General features: G+C 36.0%; 1 protein-coding gene across 2 annotated transcripts in view; it reads left to right on the plus strand.

The window, feature by feature from the left end:
• Window positions 1-1,222: 1,222 nt before the first annotated feature.
• LOC121728173 (unconventional myosin-XVIIIa) overlaps window positions 1,223-20,620 on the plus strand; it is a 238,603-nt gene continuing 219,205 nt past the window's right edge. For both annotated transcript variants that reach the window (XM_042116297.1, XM_042116298.1), the window contains exon 1: window positions 1,223-1,700. The gene's annotated coding sequence lies outside the window, so the exon portion shown is untranslated. The remainder of the gene's footprint in view (window positions 1,701-20,620) is intronic.

Genomic DNA, 20,620 nt, shown 5'->3' on the forward strand with positions numbered 1-20,620 from the left:
TAAAAACGGGATCCTATAACTGAGACTTCGGTGTCAGTCCGTCTGTCCGTCTGTCTCCAGGCTGTCACTCAAGAACCGCTAGAGCTAGAATTCTGAAATTTTCACAGATTGTGTATATCTGTTGCCGCTTTAACAACAAATACTAAAAACAAAATAAAATTAATATTTACCTAAGGGGGGCTGCCATGCAACAAACGTGATTTTTTGGCCTTTTTTTCTCTATACTTATCAATAATGGCAATAGGTAGGTACTTGATTTTTTCTTAAAATCCTTAATTATATTATGTGAACTCTAATATTTTATAATAATACTAGCTGTCCCGGCAAATGTTGTTTTGCCATATAAAAAATTTTTGGTATGAAAAATAGATGTTGGCCGATTCTCATAGATACCGGAATTACCGGATAAGCACAAAAAATTTCATCAAAATCGGTCAAGCTGTTTCGGAGGAGTATGGCAACGAAAACTGTGACACGAGAATTTTATATATTAGATTAAAAAATAAAAAATTAAGGGGGCTCCCATAAAAAAAACACAATTTTTGGCCTAATTTTGCTCTATAATGGTACGGAACCCTACGTGCGTGAGTCCGACTCGCACTTGGCGAATTATTTGCAATTTATTTCGGGAAAATAATCGCAATATTATTATCACGCAGCTAAAACAAAGCTCCGTGATTATTATTATTAATATTATGTAAGCAATGACATCTAGCGTAAAGTTGATAAAATATATACTGCTCGAGTCTCAACGTAAGATGTCGCTACCAGATAATTACTAAATATAAAGTTGGAAACTAGATGGCGCTGCTTTGTACAACCACAGTATTACAATGTTTATACAACTTTATAATGATATAAACATTTTAAAATGGTATGAGGTTTATTTAAAATAATATTATATCCTAACGGCCGTTCCCAATATTTGATCTATCTCTGGTTTTGCCCTACTACAGATAGGAATAGCTCACAATTGACATAAAATATGTCTCTAATGTCTAATGTGAGCTATTCCTATCTCTAGTAGGGCAAAACCAGAGATAGATCAAATATTGGGAACGGCCGTAAGAAGGTTAATAATTAATTGTGAGATAATATTTTGAAAAACTATAAAAAGAGTGGGTTTTTTGCTTACCTAAGTACAAGTCATGTATAAAATAAAAAAAAATACACTTGACTTTGACGTTAGAAACGTCAAACTAGTCAGAATTATCCCGTCTGACGTCTCGGTCATTCGTCAATATTGATGAAATTCCTGTGCGGAACGCCTCATGTTGTTGCTTCCAAATAGCACTGGAAATTCTGTGCGGACTTTGCGGTATTTTGTCTTGTGAATAGATTAAAATGCAACTTCTTACTCTAGCTGCAGTGTAATCGTAAGCTAGTCGTTATAAGCTACGGTTTTCGGTGTGGCTACGCCTAAATCTTATTCGCGACTACTGCAAAGTGAGTTTTATAAAAGAATAATTGAAATGTATAGCATTGTTGTGTACGAAATAGTCGGTAAATAAACTGTACGTGTTTAGTGCTTAATTACTGGGCATTAATAAAAATGCCGGTGTTATCTTAGTGACTTTTAAGTGCAGTTCATAATCTGATTGTACAATGACAAGAGTTTGTTGTATTGTATTAAGTGAATAGTTACATTTTCTGGATTTGCTATATTACCAACTTGCCTTCGTGGATTGACGGTAACGCACGTAAGTACCTACAGCTCGCAATTTTATGAACATAGGTACCTATAGTGTTTATTGAAAAATGTGGGTAGGGTTTTTTTCAAAATTAACTTTTTTGTTCAATGATATAGTTAATAGTTAATAGAATCAGGCGTTACTTTGCGGAAATTCATAGCTTAAAATTTAGTATGTTATTATTTTTAACAGTATTCCGCGAAATAAACCTCAACCTGTAAGTAAATAAGTGAGTGTATGCATAGGCATGCATACAGCACCTCCCTCCTCTCCCACACTCCCTATGCGTACACTCGAATGCAAGAACCTGCAAACAGTACCACCACACAAGCAATAATGTTAGCAAATTCGTGCAAGGCCTCTCACCACCATGCAAGTTGAAAACCTCAACGCGTATTTCGCCCTAACACTGGAGCTTCCTCAAGATGTTGACTCTGATAGACTCTGATGTTTGTAGAGTCAACATCCTGAGGATGCTTATTTCGCGGAATGTTGCTAGGATCTTGCTCAAAATTTAAACTGTGAAATTCTCTAAGTTTGATTAGCAAAATTTGATGAGAGAACATTATTTTTTAACCCTAAAAATTTTTTGTTGCTGCCTGCAAGACCAAGACCAAAACATGTTTGTGGCCCATATGAAAAAAAGGTTACTTGCGTTGCGTCAAACCCAGCTGACAAATCACAATTAACATTGAATTGACATATTCGACCAAATAACGTTGGTCTGTTAATTGCATAGGAATCAACTTCCTTGATGGTACTAGTTTCAACTCGTGTAAGTATTCCATTTCCAGGAAAAATCAAGGATGATGATTAACTTATTAAAGTTATAAATTAAATAAAAGTCCTTTTATTTAGTATTTACTAAGGACTATTATTCATAAAGCTCTGTTTATACTTCATTGTTATTTCAGTTAAGGCGGGGATTAATCTCAATCAAAAACGATAACATTGCACACAACCAAAGACCAAGCGTATACGCATAGCAATAAGATTCATTTTAGCTTAGCATAAAACTACAGGTTCTCAGGCGGATCTTCTCTATTTTTCATGTTTTTTTTAAATATCTTTGGAAATAAATATTAAGAAACAAAATTGTTCGGTTAAAGAATTTTTAATATAGATTTACTAACAATTTATTGAAATAAAATGTAAAATTATCCTAGTTAATACTTATATCTCGATGAAATAGAGTTTTTTCGGAGGTAAGTTTGTAAATTAATTACAGCCAAAGTATTACGTTTTATTAAAATGTTTATGGTTTAAGGTATTTTGAATATTGTGCTTTATATCTCATATTTTTTAACACTTCGTTATTATATCGGAACTAGGTAAACCGGGAGTCACGGAATAACAAATTGGGCTTTATCCTCGCCTTAAACAGTTTTCTTTATTATCAGTTCAGTTGCGCAGAATTAATTTATCTACCCTGAACTGTACATGTTTCCGGGGTAAAAAGTATCCTTAGTCTTTTCTCAGGGCTCAAAGTGTCTAGTAAATATCTAATTTAGGTTTAAGTGTAGTGTAAGGTAACAGGCAGATGTAAAGGACATACACTTTCTCATATTTTAATAAGATTTGTATGGATATAATTTGCTAAATAAATAATATCACGATTGCTTGTCACCTTAGTGCAAAACTAAGGTGGCAATGGTATTTTATAAATCTAATCATTATCCTTACTTCCTTACTAATATTATAAATGCGAAAGTGTGTCTGTTACCTCTTCACGCCCGAACCACTGAACCGATTTTGCTGAATTTTCGCATGGAAATACTTTGAGTTCAGGGAAAGGACATAGGATACTTTTTGTCCTGGAAAAATGTACGGTTCTCACGTAATAAATGTTTTATTATTTTGTGGAGAGTAATACAACAAAAAAGATTTTTAAATATTGTCTCATGCTTCAACTCCCAAGCGTTCACATTTGACCGCGATAACGATAGACTTCCACGAATCCATGATCGAGGGATTTACAGCCGAACCCAATATTCGATCCTAATCCATAGATTGAAATCAATCTCGGATCGATCCCAATCCTTAGATCCATCTCCAATCTCCATTTCAATAATAAAAGTTGGAATCCGCAATCTTTTTTGTGGCCGGATTTTCCCTCCCGCACGGTCAGTTTTACGCAATTGCCATGTTTCTCGTGTATATTTTAATGGAAATATAAAATATCATATCCACAAGCAAAATAAAATTCTATAACTTTTACAAAATATTTATATATAATAAGTATAAAAGAACTTGATTAGAACAATTTGCCTGAATAATCGCAGGGTAGTTGAAAATAAAGGTATCAAAAAGCAACAAAAAAGTTTTATAATGTGTGTAATTTCGGCTAGGACTTAAAACTTAATCTCGATTAAGTTAGCCTTTGCCTAGTGTCTTTTCTTTTTATTTCAACTATAATTTAAGAAGAATACACAATCCGATCAGTGATCACTGTTCACAATAATAATTTAAATATAAAATACTAGTTCTAGATGACGCCCGCAACTCCATTGCGCCAAGTTTATCGTACGGGAACCATACATTTTTTGGGATAAGAAGTACCCTATGTCCTTTTCCAGGACTCAATGTGTCCCATACCAAATTTCAACAAAATCGGTTCAGCGGTTTAGGCGAGAAGAGGTAACAGACAGACAGGCACACTTTCGCATTAAGAAATGCGAAACTAGTTAAATAATTGTATCGAATGTATTTATTAGTAATGTCCCACACTATGGTAATGTTTTATTTTACCGTAAATTTTTTACGCATCGCGACTCCGGGCTCAAAGCCGGCTGGCGGCTAGTTTAACAGGAAATAAATTGAGGGAGTTGAAATGCTGCACTGCAGATATTACAGGTTCGGAAACAAACGTACACTAGTAGTAGTGACCTTTTGAACTAATAAACTACACTCTACACTCTACACTACAGTTTCAATTAGGAGGCGCGGCGCATACATTTAATATTATGCAAGGCATTCATTGAGAAAAATTACTGTTTTTTCGTACTTTTCAACAAATTGCGGTGGAATTTTTATGTTTCTCGTTAGTAGAAGACACGCAGGCTTTATTTTAAGATCACTCAGCAGTCAGGAGGGGGCAAATGGCAAGTGTCTGATGGCATTGTACTATGAACTATCTACAACTAATATGAACTATCGGAGAAATATACATGTAACCGTAAGATTGTAAACACCGCGAGATTGTAATATGACGAAGTGATGGATTGTAAACAAACAGTTTTCCGGTGATTTTAAATTAATTATTTCGTATTTAAAATAACTTCAATTGCCTGTATATTTGATGTATAACATTGAATAAAATTTAGATATATTTAAAGTGCAGTTTGAGTTATAAATTAGGTTAATTTTAATAACCCAACATACAAACAGCACTTTAAATATATCTAAATTTTATTTTATGTTATACATCTCATACTATTTGGCATTGAAATTATTTTAAATACGAAATAATTAATTTAAAATCACCGGAAAACTGTTTGTTTACAATCCATCACTTCGTCATATTACAATCTCGCTGTGTTTACAATCTTACGGTGACATATATTATATAATATACTCATAGGCCGATGCACGATGGCTGCGGCCTGCGTTGTTCGGTCGAGATATATTAAATCCCAAACAACAATTACACTGCGTACTTTTATTTTGCCAGGCTGTCTTCCAGTTTTTCGCGGCCTATATTATCTATTACAGACACAGACATCGATCATGATAGAAAATCGAAATCGATATCAGTTTCGGGAGTAAGGCCACAGTTTCGGGAGTAAGGCACCTGTTCTTTAGTCTGCTATCGAATCGGACGTTAATTGGAATTGAAAAAATGGCTAAATGCCTAAAAGTGTCTACCTTGATCTATGTCTGTGATTAGAGCTACATGGATTTTAAGTCCAGTCATAATCTTGGTTTCATACTACGGCCGATACTGACATTGCATAATATTTGTACCAGTAAAGTGGAAGCGAGTAAGTTTTCCGTGTGCAAGTTAGACAATACCACAACAATCTAGATTTCTCACGAGCGCAAAATATAACAATGCAAGTCTATTAATAACAAACGCAACCCACACAAAAACACGGAACAGCATCCGGAGAAACTTACCACTGTGGTCTGTGAGGAGTGAGGACTAAGCTGCACTCAGATTTTATGTTTATTTTAATTTCATGAACATTTATTACATTTAAACAGTAAACTTCATACTTTTTGTCAATATTATCTTTATTTAATTACAATTAAGTATTCCGTAAATCTAAACGCAGCCGTTACTAGTTATTATAATCATGAGGAGCCCCTAACATACGCATTATATTATACTAGATGTCCCGCGCGGCTTCGCCTGCGTAAATTAGGAATTTCACAGAAACCGTACATTTTCGAATAAAAATAGCTATAAATACTCCTTTCACGTGGTCTACTCTATATAAGTGCCAAATATTGCTATAAAAATTGCTCCAGTAGTTCGTGAGATAAACCCTTTCTAATATTTTCCCCGTTTTTACCACTTTTTCCTGAGTTTCTTCGGTCGTATTAGTCTTAGCGTGATAATATAGTATAATATAATATGCTTACTCGATAAATGGGATATCTAACACTGAAATAAGATTTTAAATCGGACCTGTAGTTCCTGAGATTAGCGCATTCAAGCAAACATACTCTTCAGGTTTATAATATTAAGTAAGTATAGATTTTTTTAATTATCGCTTGACAAACTCGAGCCTCGATCTAAAAGACTATGAAAAGGCTCATAATCATGGGACGATGCATGCTATAATATTATGGTAGTGATGATGATGATGATGAATGTAATTTGCATAGTGGCATATGCTTTCCGTTCTTAAAACAACGCCGAAACTCCCATACTTGTATCTATAAAGAATCAGGAGTTCTCTCAGCACCTTCCGAACCACGGTATACCAGGTATACCTCGGTGCAAAATCTTACTTGTTTGTAGCATATGCTTAGAATACTTCTCACGAAACCGAAGTCACCACATGTTTCCCCATTTTTGAGGAGTTCCCTCGATTACTTATGGATCCTTCATCAGATCACCACTTTCGTGAATATAATACCAAATTGGGATGATTTGAAAGCAAGTCGGTTAAAATTGTAGCCTATGTGTTATTCTGATGTATAAGCTATATTATTGTAAAGTTTCATTAAAAACCGTTCAGTAGTTTTTGCGTGAAAGAGTAACAAACATCCATACATCCACACATCCACACATCCATACATCTATACATCCATACATCCAAACAAACTTTCGCCTTTATAATATTAGTAGGATTAGTAGGACTAAATCTTAGAAAAATCTTCGTAATATTATATTTTAGACAAAGGCTATGGCCTATGCCGTATGCGTTACGACTTACGAAGGATCTGGGTTGTGTGAAATTTTATCTAGATGCTAATATTAAAATGGGAATCAGTCTCTTTCCAATTTCCATCTATTATCTCTCCACGCTATAGCCGCTTGAACGGATTTGGATAAAACTTGGCAGAACTTGGCACCATGTAGTATGTACATGTAGAATATAGTATACTTAGTGTAGAATCCCAAAAAGGACAGAGCAAAGTTTTTATGGTGGAAATGACTGCGCAATGCAGATTGCAGAACTTACGGACAACATAATATTTTATGCCTGGTTAGTGGTTTCCGAGGACTTTTAAGTAAAGTTTATGTATTCACTAGGTAAAGCTTTCCGGTAACGTCAAAATATTAACCAACTAGCGGCCCGGCCCGGCTTCGCACGGGTGGACATTGGTTTTTAAATTATTTTTTTTAAATAAAGGTAGTCAATCTTTAAGTTAAGCAGAACATAAAAATAGTTTACATTATTTAGCCTGCAACTACTATATTATAATTATTATGTACATATAACACATTTTTATTGTATTTTTTTTAATATTTTTATATTTTAAGTGTTATGTTTGATTATTTTATCCTTACCTGCAGAACTATAAGACTATAGTACATCACTTTGCGATAAGTAAGTATAGTCTATAATTTATAAAGCATAAGCAAGAAGGAATATTTTGGTAGATTTTTCACACAATTATTAACACTTAATACGGTTCCCTTTTTTCTCTCATTAAATATAGCCTATATTCAGCAGAAATAGTGTGGATTAAAAAATATGCATTAATACTTCCATCGTGCATCGGCATCGTGGGTATCGCAGACACAATAGATCTTCAATTGTTATGCTGGCAGCCGGCTGCCGCTATTGGAGATTTATAGTTAAAGAAATTAATTAATTATAATAGCAATCAAAAATAATAGGTAGTCATTCAAAACTTATTTTAAAAAGTTCTAAAAATATTACTTTCGTAGTCATAACTTTTAAAGCTTTTTTGAAATTAGGATTATAATAATGAAGCACGATAGTCTATATCAAATCAATAAAGCAGCACCCGGCTGTCGCATAACTATTGAAAATCTATTGTGTCTGCGATTCCCACGATCGAGGTAATATTTACGTGGACTCTCCGGGCGAGTCTGTGGCACTGATAATTAAATCTCTCCCCTACCGCACGCACACCCGCGCATCGCGCCTTGACGCCCAATTCGCAACGTGCAGCAGAAATCGTAATATTTTAATTTCGCCATAACATTAAAACCAAACGTCCAATTTTAATCATTCAAAGACCAAATATTATCTACATTAACTGTACTTAGTGATGAAATAATTTATTTTGATAAGGGTCAATAGCATGATTTAAATAAACGCATTTAAATATAGTCCAAAAAAAATCTAGATTTTTTAATAAAAAAATGGTTATTGTGCCTCACTCAACATAGATAGGTATAGTGTGTCGCGGACTTTTTTGTAGATATTTAAAAGATCTATAATTACTTAGAACATTTTATGCCTCTATCTTTTATAGTTTAGGCAGCGTACGCAAAATAAGTAACTTTTCTGGTTGATTTTTTAAACCTTGCGTCCGAAAATCCCAAATATCTTACGGAACCTTATATTTTTCCAAAATAAAAATTAGCCTATGTTCAGCAGAAGTAATGCAGGATTCCAATGGTAAAAGAATTTTTCAAATCGGTCCAGTAGTTTCGGAGCCTATTCGACTCAAACAAACAAACAAACAAACAAACAAAAAATCAAATCTTTCCTCTTTATAATAGTAGTGTAGATAAACAACGCTGTTGAATAGATAAACTCCAGTCAAAAAACCTCCGAAACCGGTCACTAGTGAAAAGAACTTCATCATTCATGAATCATGGCATACATTACACTCAACGAACAAAAACCCTGTTCTATGTACATTGCCACATGGCAAGCATTTTTTGCGGTACAATTTCGACGCGCGCTACACCGGTTTTGGTGCAATTAAAGTTTACTTAGTTAAATACGGTTTCTTCCGCGTCAGAGGCGGTGCGTTGACCCGCCGGATGTAACGGCCATGTCGGGGAACATCCTCAAACAAATTAAGCTCGTATTGTACAATATGGGTAATGTATTCTATTGTTGGGCAGGCACGTGTCCTTTAGTCATTCTGGTTTTTGTTTTGAGGACAGAAGGGACAGAGGAACGGTTGATTAGTTTAGGCAAAAAAAATTGGATGTTGATATTTTTTAGCAACATTCCGCGAAATAAACCTTAACCTGTAAGTAAATGAGTGAGTGTACGCATATAGTTCGACAAGGCTGTTTATGAACGTGGCGAGAAAAGGAACTAACGCGTCTTATGATAGAAGCGTTAGTTCCAAAAACGTCATTTTTGACAGTTCTCCTTTACCACCAGTGCACATTGACTGACATTGGCACATTCAATTAAAGCCTTGTCGAATTGTAGGCATGCCGCATGCGTACAGCACCTCCGTCCTCTCCCATACCTACTGCCTATATGCGTACACTCGCATACAACAACCTGCAAACTCCACCACCACACTTGACCACACAAGCAATAATGTTAGCAAATTCGTGCAAGGCAGAGCACCACCATGCAAGTTAAAAACCTCGTTACGGACGTTGTTCGTAGAGTCAACATCCTGAGGATGCTCCGCGTTGGGACGAAACCGTAAAGTTAATATACCTAGCGGAATAGAGAAACAAAAGCCTGAGCAAGAGAGATGTCACTATCAGTAACACTACGTGGTAAAAAGAGACGTGTGATACATGACAGCAGCACTCTTTTTTTGACGTCCAGTCGGCATGTGCCGCACGTTGACAATTTAATCTCATAGAAATCAAGTACACATATTTTTACACACAAATGAAACCAATTTCGGTTTCGTTTGACAGCTCGAGATTGTTGCTCTATTCCGCTAAAGTATATTATCTTTATGGGCGAAACGCGTGTCGAGGAAAACCTCGAAGTTGGAAACAACTTGTATGGTGGTAAGAAGCCTTGCTTGATGAAATTCGGTTAAAATTGTAGCCTATGTGTTATTCTGATGTCATAAGCTATATTATTGTAATGTTAATCCATTTCCATTTAGTAGTTTTTGCGTGTACTTAATAGTAACAAACATCCATATTCCATACATACATCCATATTATACAAACTTTCGCCTTTATAATATTAGTAGGATTAGTAAGGTAATATTAGTAGGATGTCTTCAATCTTCGTTGATTGTATTTGCCAATTTCTTTTCCTCAGTAATGAACCGTATGTTTTCTACGATAACAATCTATACATGATACATATTACTAGCTGTCCCGGCAAACGTTTCTTTCATCTTTGCCATATATAAAGTATTTCGCCCATATTATTTTATTCAAAGTGACTAAATAAGTATGTCACCATGGCAACGTCCATCGCTATCCCGTCGCACAAACAATGGTCGCCGTCAGTCTCGAGTTGTAATAATTTACTATTATTTATTCAACAAATGTATTTATCAATATAAAAAGTACCCAGTAGCCGATTCTCAGACCTACTGATGCATATAAAATTTGGTTAAAATCAGTAAAGCCGTTTCGGAGGAGAACGCGGCTTAACATTGTGACACGAGAATTTTATATAATATAAGAAGATAATATATAATATATGGTATTGTCCTATTTCCCTAATACCCATAGTCCATACCTATAATTTAGGGTTCAGCGGGCCATGTGTGAAGGGGTAAGAGACAGACATACAGAATACACCTACGAATAATAAATAGTTTTTATTATTCGTAGGAATACATAAACTTTCGCAATTAGCATTTTCATTTATAATATTCAGACACGGTATGGAAATTGGAAGTATACATTTTGTACTCGTTAAAGAAGTCATGGTCTCAAAATCAAACTAAATCATCCTAAAATAATTTTCTTTTAATCAATTTTTGAAGACATCTAAGTATGATTCTAAGAGATCAGGAGAAAATACTAAGGAGTAACGACTTGCTAAGTTTCATAAACATGAAGATAGACTTTCTCTTGCGATTTACCTAGGCATTAGATGAGCAAATCACCATACGTGTACATGGTAATGTGCCAACAGTGCCGTAAATAGCCTTTTTTGCGCCCTGTGCGAGCTTCTAATATATAACTGCACCTTTGTTTTTTAACCGACTTCCAAAAAGGAGGAGGTTATATGTTCGGATGTAGATATTTTTTTACTACATTGGGAAAAATCTATGGGGCCGGGGGCGCAGCGGGAACTTATCGGGAGCAATTCGAAAAATAAGGATCTCTCTGGTCTGGCCATTCTTGCGCCCCCCAGAGTCTGCGCCCTGTGCTTGGGCACCGGTGGCACCGCCCTATTTACGGCACTGTGTGCCAATGCTTTCAGATGTGAATGCCTATTAGCGTTTTAGACATAAAATACCACGTTTTTGAGGCTTTTAGACAGGAGTTTATCTATTTTTAACAACGTTGTTGATTGTTAAATTATTGACGTTAAGGCCATCCCCTGAGCAAACGACCTTGACCATACATTTGCCGCGTTGCCGAGATCGCAGCAAAATCCTATTTTTTTACTTATAGCTTAAAAGTAATGAAATAGTCGATCTATTGGCGTGTGTTTCAAATAAACGTAATTTGTAAATACTAGGGAGATGCCGAATGTATGCTTGAATTTAAATAAACTGGTATTGCTTTGGAAGCTGATATTATATCATGAGTATAATAAACAAAATTAGGAAATTAATAACGGGGAACGGAATGTTGATTGCTGAAGATTGTTGCTGTATTTTTATTAAAACTTTGTAGCTTTCAAATTATGAGAGGCTTTAAATACGGTAAATTACGGCATCTCCGTAGGGGGAACGCCTTAAATCAAAAGCGCTCGTGAAAAGAGCCTCCTATCAAAAAACCTCAAAAACTGGGCATAAACGATTCTGGGACAGTGCTCTTTTGCTGTGGCGCCGTGGTTTTCATTCGTATGTTTTATGTTTAGTTATAAATACACAATTATGACATATTGTTTAGGGTGGGTTGCATTAACTTACATTAACTATGACTGTAACTTTAACTATAACTACAATGCAAAATGTCAAATCTTTGGTTAATGTCAAAAATGGACTTTAAATGAACGTGGCGAAAAAAGGAACTATCACTGTCATCATACAAAAACGCCATTTTTGATAGTTCTCCTCTACCAGCAGCGCCCCCGCCCACGTTCATTTAAATTTTAAAGCTTTGTTCCGACAGCAACATACATCTGTCTAATTATGTGGTCAAAGTTAAGGTTAAAGTTAAGTTAGCCTTAACTATAACCATAACTTTGACCATAACTGTAATCTATAACCACGCCTCTGGTGCAACCCACCCTTAATGTATTCTGTAATGATATGTAATGTGTAATTTAATCAGTAGTATTATAATATCAGATCATGATCAAAATGGACAGTATCAGAGCGTGCTGCTGCAACACAAATGACACAACGTCTTACCCAAGCGAAGTTTTTTGATAACAATGAAAATATCATTGCAGCAACTCGGAAGTGCTTGCCTAATTACTAATAACGCGTACCTTTACCGTGAAGGCTTTATTGTATTCAGACGCCTCAACGCCTCCGTGGTCTAGTGGTATAGGTTAGACTCGGAGACTCGGAGGTCGTGGGTGCGATTCCCGCGTTGGAACATGTTATTTCCAAGTTTGGTTAGGACAATGCAGGCTGATCACCTGATTGTCTGACAAGTAAGATGATCCATGCGTCGGATGGGCATGTAAAAAGTCGGTCCTGCGCCTGATCTCTCGTGTACTGCGCACACACTTGATCACTATAAAATTACTCCTGCGTAGCTGGCCTGGTTTCAATGAAACCGGTCACCGTCACCGAAACCGGTGCGGGAGCTATTATTATTATTGTATTCTGAGTTCTGACAGTAGATTTTCCAATTATATTGGAGCACTTTGAAAGGTATTTCAGGAGTTTTTAAAATTGTAGTTAATATTAAAACGTACTGTATAATTTAATAATAAGTAAGTACATAATATTATTATATAATACTAGCTGTCCCGGTGAACTTCGTGTCACTTTAAAACCTTCCTTGGACTTCTACGAATATTTTAAGACTAAACTTAGCCCAATCCGTCCAGCCGTTTTCGAGTTTTAGCGCGACTAACACATTTGAAAATCCATTTTTATGTATAAGATATTATACTTACTGAATATAATTTAAGTTGTATAATATTTCTTCCCACTCCGACGTTTAGTCTTATGCTTTACATTAAATAAAAGAGAGACTGTTAGCTCAGTAAGACCACAGAATAGATAATAGTACAACTAGTAAGACGATAATACGAATATGAGAACACTATGCCAAAATAGATTTTTGGTGTTTAAACCAATCAGAACGCCAGTCACGTTGCTTTCACAAGAGATTCTTTAATTGATAGGAATCGGCCCGGATTGAACTAGGAACGAAGCTGCATTAGGTTTAAAATAGGTAGAATCCGGGTTCTGAAGTGTTCTCGTTAATGTGTGGTCGCTGCACTGTGATTGTTAAGTGACTCGCAACGCATGTGCACTGACGCAATACGTTTCCTCCGCAGCGGAAACAATTCATAATAAAGTGCTTAACAAGCGTCAAAAAACGAGACGGTCTAATTAAATTGTATCACTTTATTATTTATTAGACGTTGTCCGCAACTCCGCTGCAAAATAATCATAATCATGTCCTTTCCCGTCTCTCAAAGTATTCCTATAGGTCTATGCCCATTGCCCATCTAATTCGGTTCAGCCTTAAAAGCGTAAATAGACAACCCGTAACAGACAGACAGTCGGACACATTTTCGCATTTATAATATTAGTCAGTCAGGAAAAGTATGTGTGATTTTGGACCTGGCTGTGCGTTTCATCCTGTCAATTCTGCAGGACGAATAGTGTGATCTACAGTTAAAAATTTAAATAGTCACAGCGGTGAATGTCTACACCTAGTAAAATTTTTAAAAATTACAATGCCTATGCATTCGGCGTAGGCGGGGTATTTTGCCAGTAATGTCCGAGGCGTATCGGGGCCATATCTATCATCTACGTTACCAAAGCATCACTCATCGCGAGCTCTGGTATTGCGTAACCAACAGGTGAGTGAACTCGTAGGTAGGTACCGCGGCCAATTATACTTACCGCTTATATCGGCCGTGGTGCCTATATGTTTCTAATTATTAATTGTTTTGGAGGTGATATAGTCTCTATGCCCCTAGCATCTAGCCGGTCACTGTTGCAGTGGAAGATGAAAATCGATCCCTTAGAGCAGTATCTGTAATTGTCATAAACTAATGCAGGCTGCATAAGCTTATGATAGACATAGATTGTGACATACTATAGAAAGATGCTGTTATCATGGTGGCGATGATAGTTATCTATCCCAATTCCCAGCCTTAAGCTTTTAATTTTTTTGCAATCCCACTTCTGATGTATCTAGTCTGGATTCAGTTAAATATATCAACTATCAACATAAAACACTACACGTAAAATAATGCAACGTTACTAAGAATTGAGCTTACGAAGCCAAGGGGAGTGTTTTATAATCGTAACAAGAGAACAATATCAATGAACTTAACAAAAAGTAGTATTATGACGTCACAACTCGTAATTAAGAAACTGACAGTTGTCATACCACATTCCCCGCCATTGTGCGCCCGTGCCGCCTTTTTTATGGGAACATCAATTTACAAACCAATTACGGATTCATTTTAATTAATGATGCTGTTTATCAATTCGATGGTAATCGATATTGCATTTCATATAAAGTTATATTCATTGGCATGGTGCTCGAGAGTTCATTTGCTGTGATTCAAAATTCGGATTTGATACTCAACTTCAGAACTAAGGACTCTACGCATAGTAAAAACATCAGCAGTATTCACAGAATGCATTAGTTCTTATTATAGCTTACTCTAGGATCCAACATTTGTCGAGAGCGTGTTTATTAGAGTGTAAGCAATATGTTCTTGACAAATACCTGTAGAGTGTAGAGAGGTCGACAGGGTCGACGAGGTGCAAGCTTTAGAGGTCACTAAATGTAGATTTAATCTAACAGTATTTGATTAATATTAGCTTTGTGTTTACACTTGACTAGTTTTGTCAGGGGACCCATTCTGAATATTACTGACGTCTTATGGATATCTCTATTTTTTTGCATCTGATTGCAACTTATGCATCTCTCGGGGAAACGTTGTAATACTTTCCAGTTACTCCCTCTCATCAAAACATTAAAAATGATATCCTCTTGTCTTTTGTGGCTGATTGCACTCAATATCCCTTTGAAGCCGTACGTCATGTACGAAGGTTAATACAGTTAGGGTATCTGATGAAATGCGCGCGGCGTCGCCTAGTCTGGATCGGTATCCAGGTCGTCAGCCAAGTGACCGTAATACTCGCTCGATTATCACACAACCCACGTATGACGATTGTCTCTATGAGTTTGTTTATTCCAGTCGGATTTTGTGTACATACAATGCTATTAGCATGTGATCCATGTCCAGCATGTAGTACGTTTGAATTTCCTTTGTTGAATTCATAGTTGTTCATAGTAGTTTTTCATGGATGTGTGTGATCTTTGTCTGGTGTTTGAGGCTATATAAATAGAAGCTTTATATTTTACAAACGTTTTTCATTTGTCAACATTTTTCACGTTGGCCAATGAAAAATGATGGAAAAATGCTAGTAAATAGAATATACTACTGCCTGGTTACTCTATGCTACTGCCAAAAAAGAATATTAGCTTTTTGGTTTTTGTTTATCCTTATAATTTATAAATAAAGAAACCTAAACATTATTTGCATTAGCAATGGGCACAATGCAGCTGTTGGCAAGCGGTCACCTTGCTTATACTCGTAAATGCTTCGTCGTTGAAGCAGCCTACCACAAAAAGCCTCCACGCGTCGCAGGAAGGCTATACTGGGACAACTATTGAAGTCTGAGCACAGGATTATGCAACCTAACACGTGGACTAAAAACGTCATAGTCGTGTGCACTCGTCCAGCCGGCGACTTATTGTCATCGGAATTCAGACGTGTACGCAGGCTTAATTCAAAGCACAATATAGAATGTGGCGACAGTTAGGTGACTATGTTTCCAAGTAGTAACGGTAAGTTTATCACGATGATACCGTCGGCTTTTGGTGTCAAGATTGTACCGATGTTTATACTGTGAACTGAATTTAACGTAGAGTTTAGCTTGAAGGGATGAATCTTATGTTGGCTCGTTTCGTCCTTACACTTATAATGTTGTCTTTTGTTGGGTTCGGGTGGTTAAAAAGTTTCTGCCAAAGTTTTCCAAAGAATTTCAAAATTTACTGCTTTTGGAAAAAGTTATTCATCCTAGGAGTAAGCGTTTGCGTATTATATATGTATTACAAAACATCCTTTATATTCCATCATTCATCCTTTCATTAGTATTTAATTCATTTATGCTGCAATTTCTCAACAAAAGGTGTACCAATTTAATAACAATGTTCTTCATCAAAAGCTACATCTCTAGACTTTATAACTACCAAATGTAACATATTTATACCTATGTTTATACTGTAAATATATAGGAAAATATTGCAAGGCAGTTTAAAATTCGATTGTTCATTCGTTCGTATACTAACTCCGCACGTGATGCATCTAACATTTCTAAGTTCTAACAATGAACGTAATGTTACCGAGAAGTATGCGCTATGCAAATATGTAAGTAGGTTACATTATACGTTAGCAGAGTTGATTAAATTTTAAGAATATGTAGTTCATTGTTAAACTCAACGGTCTTTTTGCGATGGATTTCGATTCGTTGGAAGTTAATTGAATACCTTTAAGGCAATTAATTGTACAAAATACGAAGAAAACAGATCTTCTCAAGTATATTTGCGACGTACAGCTAATCGATCCATTGCATGAGGTGGCCCTTAAGACTACCTTAGATACTACTTAACATAATTTTGCAACCATCAGATGAGTTAGAACTTAGAATCCCGTAAGTTCTAGCTTATCCGTCGTAAGCCCTATAATTCCAAGTCTTCCAGCAAGTGGGTGTAATCGATGCCTTAATCCTGACTGCACACAGTGTCTAGGGCACTATTGATTATTTACTAATCCCCCGGCTTACCGGCTACATCGAGTGAATGGCAACCTTGAATTTCTTCACTGCTCTAGCCAAAACTAATGTCATCGTGATATTTTATGTGACCTAAAAGTGACATTCATATATATGTAACATATACCTGTGGGGATATCATTAGGATCTGAGCTACCGATATTGTGGTTAATTGATGTCTAGCTACTATTTAGACAAACTATAGCCTAGATAATATCTTTATTGTGTAATTTAGATTACTTTATGATTATCACGTTTCATTATCTCTTGTAATTTAATGAGCCTAATTTATAAATTAGTACCTGGATGAGCTTTGCTCGGTATAGCAAACACTCATTGCTTCGTGTTACTTAACAACGCCATCTGCTGGAATAGCTTTAGCTGTTGAGTATTATTATTCGCCAATAGATGTCAGGAAGAGTCATGTTTTTCAGTTTATCGATTATCGATAAAACACGAATAAAAAGACATTTTCTAAAAATGATTCCTAGCTATATTGATTTATCGCCCCTGAAACCCCCAATATACTATATTTCATGAAAATCGTTGGAGCCGATTCCGAGATTCCAATTATACAGGGTGTAACAAAAACAAGTGATAATACTTTAGGGTGTGTACGTTGATAATAATTTAGGATGTGTACGTGTTCCTTGTAGAGAGTTCACTGTGAAAGTAGCTGCGCTGAAAGACCAAAATTTTTGAAAAAAAAAAACTCTCTACAAGGAACACGTACACACCCTAAAGTATTATCACTTATTTTTGTTACACACTGTATAGATATAAAATTTAGTAACCGCTTGAGAAATTACACAAGAATCCTTTTCAATCATCAATCAGACGAGTTTTGGGTTGAAGCAGAATTTACACACTTCACGTTTTAAAATGACGTTAGCTCATTTGCAAATTTCTGTTTCCGTACATTTTACGACAGCTTAAAAAATTATAAGCGTTCATTTGCGAGCGTAGCCTCTTGGTGCTTCATACCAGTCGTGTCGTTTAAAGTTCATCCATACAAAGGGTACTTCACCTGTATATGAGAGCACGTGGAGGCATGCTTTTGTTCCAGTCAACGTAAATAACCAGGAGATCCGTTAAAAATTGACATTTAAGAACAGTGAAAAAAAAAAATGGTTAAAATAAACTAATAGACGTCGAATGAAGAGGGCGCAGTGGAGCAAGCAGCAATATCATAATATTTTCATTTACAGTACGTAATCGTAACGTTTTATATCTGTGATTTTAAAAAATCTTTGTCCCTAAAAACTAAAAAGCATTGGTTAATAATTTTTCTGAAAGTATTTTCTGCCCATTTTAAGATGCTTATTATGTACGTACTATGTATACATTATACGCACTCTACATATTTAATGCCACGCAAGCAGTCATCTGAGACAACGTTTGCATTCTTGCATATTTTGTAATTTGCATCCCCAGTAAGTCAGTTGGGATGTAGGCTGTCGGCGTGATTAAGGTAATATATCCAGTAAAAGTAATCTGGTTATATATCCAGTAAAAGTCGGCCAAGTGCGAGTTGGACTCGCGCACGAAGGGTTCCGTACCGTTATTCTTTTTTTTTTTTTTTTTTTTTTTATGAAATAAGGGGGCAAACGAGCAAACGGGTCACCTGATGGAAAGCAACTTCCGTCGCCCATGGACACTCGCAGCATCAGAAGAGCTGCAGGTGCGTTGCCGGCCTTTTAAGGGGTAACAGGGGAGAGTAGGGAAGGGAATTATAGGGGAGGGTAGGGAAGGAAATAGGGGAGGGTATGGAAGGGAAAAGGGAAGGGGATTGGGCCTCCGGTAAACTCACTCACTCGGCGAAACACAGCGCAAGCGCTGTTTCACGCCGGTTTTCTGTGAGGACGTGGTATTTCTCCGGTCGAGCCGGCCCATTCGTGCCGAAGCATGGCTCTCCCACGTCAAAAATTCAGCGAAATTTGGCAAAAAATGTTATTTGATTTTTTTCATTCATTATTCAAGAACAAATATAATTAAGAATTTTGTTAGCATTTCAAGTTCCTACCTGGTACCATTATTGACTACGAGCAAAACGGGTCAACGTTTACGTTTGTTTACGTTTGTTGTATAGGAATATTTATTTTATTTTGTTTTTAGTATTTGTTGTTATAGCGGCAATAGATATACACAATCTGTGAAAATTTCAGATGTCTAGCTATACCGGTTCTTGAGTTGCAGCCTGGGGACAGACGGACAGATGGACAGACATCGAAGTTTCAGTAATAGGGTCCCGTTTTTACCCTTTGGGTACGAAACCCTAAAAAAAGGTTCACAAAAAAGCATTTCACAAGATGAAATTGAACATTTGAGCAAATTTTGATATCTCCTTTTAAATATATAGACTTAAATCACCAAAAGATTTTAAATTTGCTAGGCTTCGGCTTAAATATAGACTTAAGCTTAAAATGGCGGTAAATTGTGATACATTATTTTCTAACGGTAACCTTAAAAGCACCATTTGTTTCCTAATCTCTCTACTGACCTCAGATAAATGACCCGTCTTCTATAGTTCAAGGTTTTTTATAATCAAATTATGATATTCTGACCTATGAATCATTCTTTCTAAATATATTCGTATTGTTTTTCCGACTCAATATACACTATAAAGGCTAAGATCAAGTTACTTTGGACATACTTTGTATACCTATCCATACTTCCTGACTAATATTATAAATACGACAGTGTGTCTGTCTGTCTGTTACCTCTTCACGCCCAAATCGCTGACTCAATTTTGCTGAAATTTGGTAATTATAGAGATATTTGAGAATTGAGTCTCGGTAAAGGACATAGAATACTTTTATCCCGGAAAATGTACGGTTCCCCCACGATAAACGACATTTGGGACAACGGAGTTGCGGGCGTCGTTTAGGCTGGTATAAATAGTCAGTACTTAAGATGCGATCCGGTCTCAAGACGCGGTTCGGCTCTGTGATTGGTCCAAATTTTGACAGCCAACCAATCACAGAGCCTGAACCGTGTCTTGAGACCGAGATGCATCTTGAGTACGGACTATTTATACCGGCCTTAGTGTACCTTTTAACTAAAGTATATTGACTTGAGAGTTTAAAAAGAAACCACTCCACGATGCTATTGTAATCGTTGTGTCCATAAAATAGCTATGCTTTGAGACGTACTGCAAAAAATAATTAAAATGGTCGACTAGTTTTTGGTATAATCAGTCAAGTGTGACTTCTCTGAAAGTTAGACGTGAAAAATTAACTCCTATAGTTTTTTTATATCTACATCATACAATTTATTACTTGCTGCTGTATTAGGGTATGTTATTCGAATATTCGAATACTCTTTTTATTCCAATATTCTACGATTTTATTATTCGAATATTCGCCAAATTATTTTTCGAATAATTCTAATAGTAAAAATATTTTTTATTTTTGTTTAAAATGCTATCAAACATAAAATTAACATGG

The sequence above is a fragment of the Aricia agestis genome, chromosome 6, assembly GCF_905147365.1.
Source record: "Aricia agestis chromosome 6, ilAriAges1.1, whole genome shotgun sequence".
In the NCBI taxonomy this organism is placed as follows: Eukaryota; Metazoa; Arthropoda; class Insecta; order Lepidoptera; family Lycaenidae; genus Aricia; species Aricia agestis.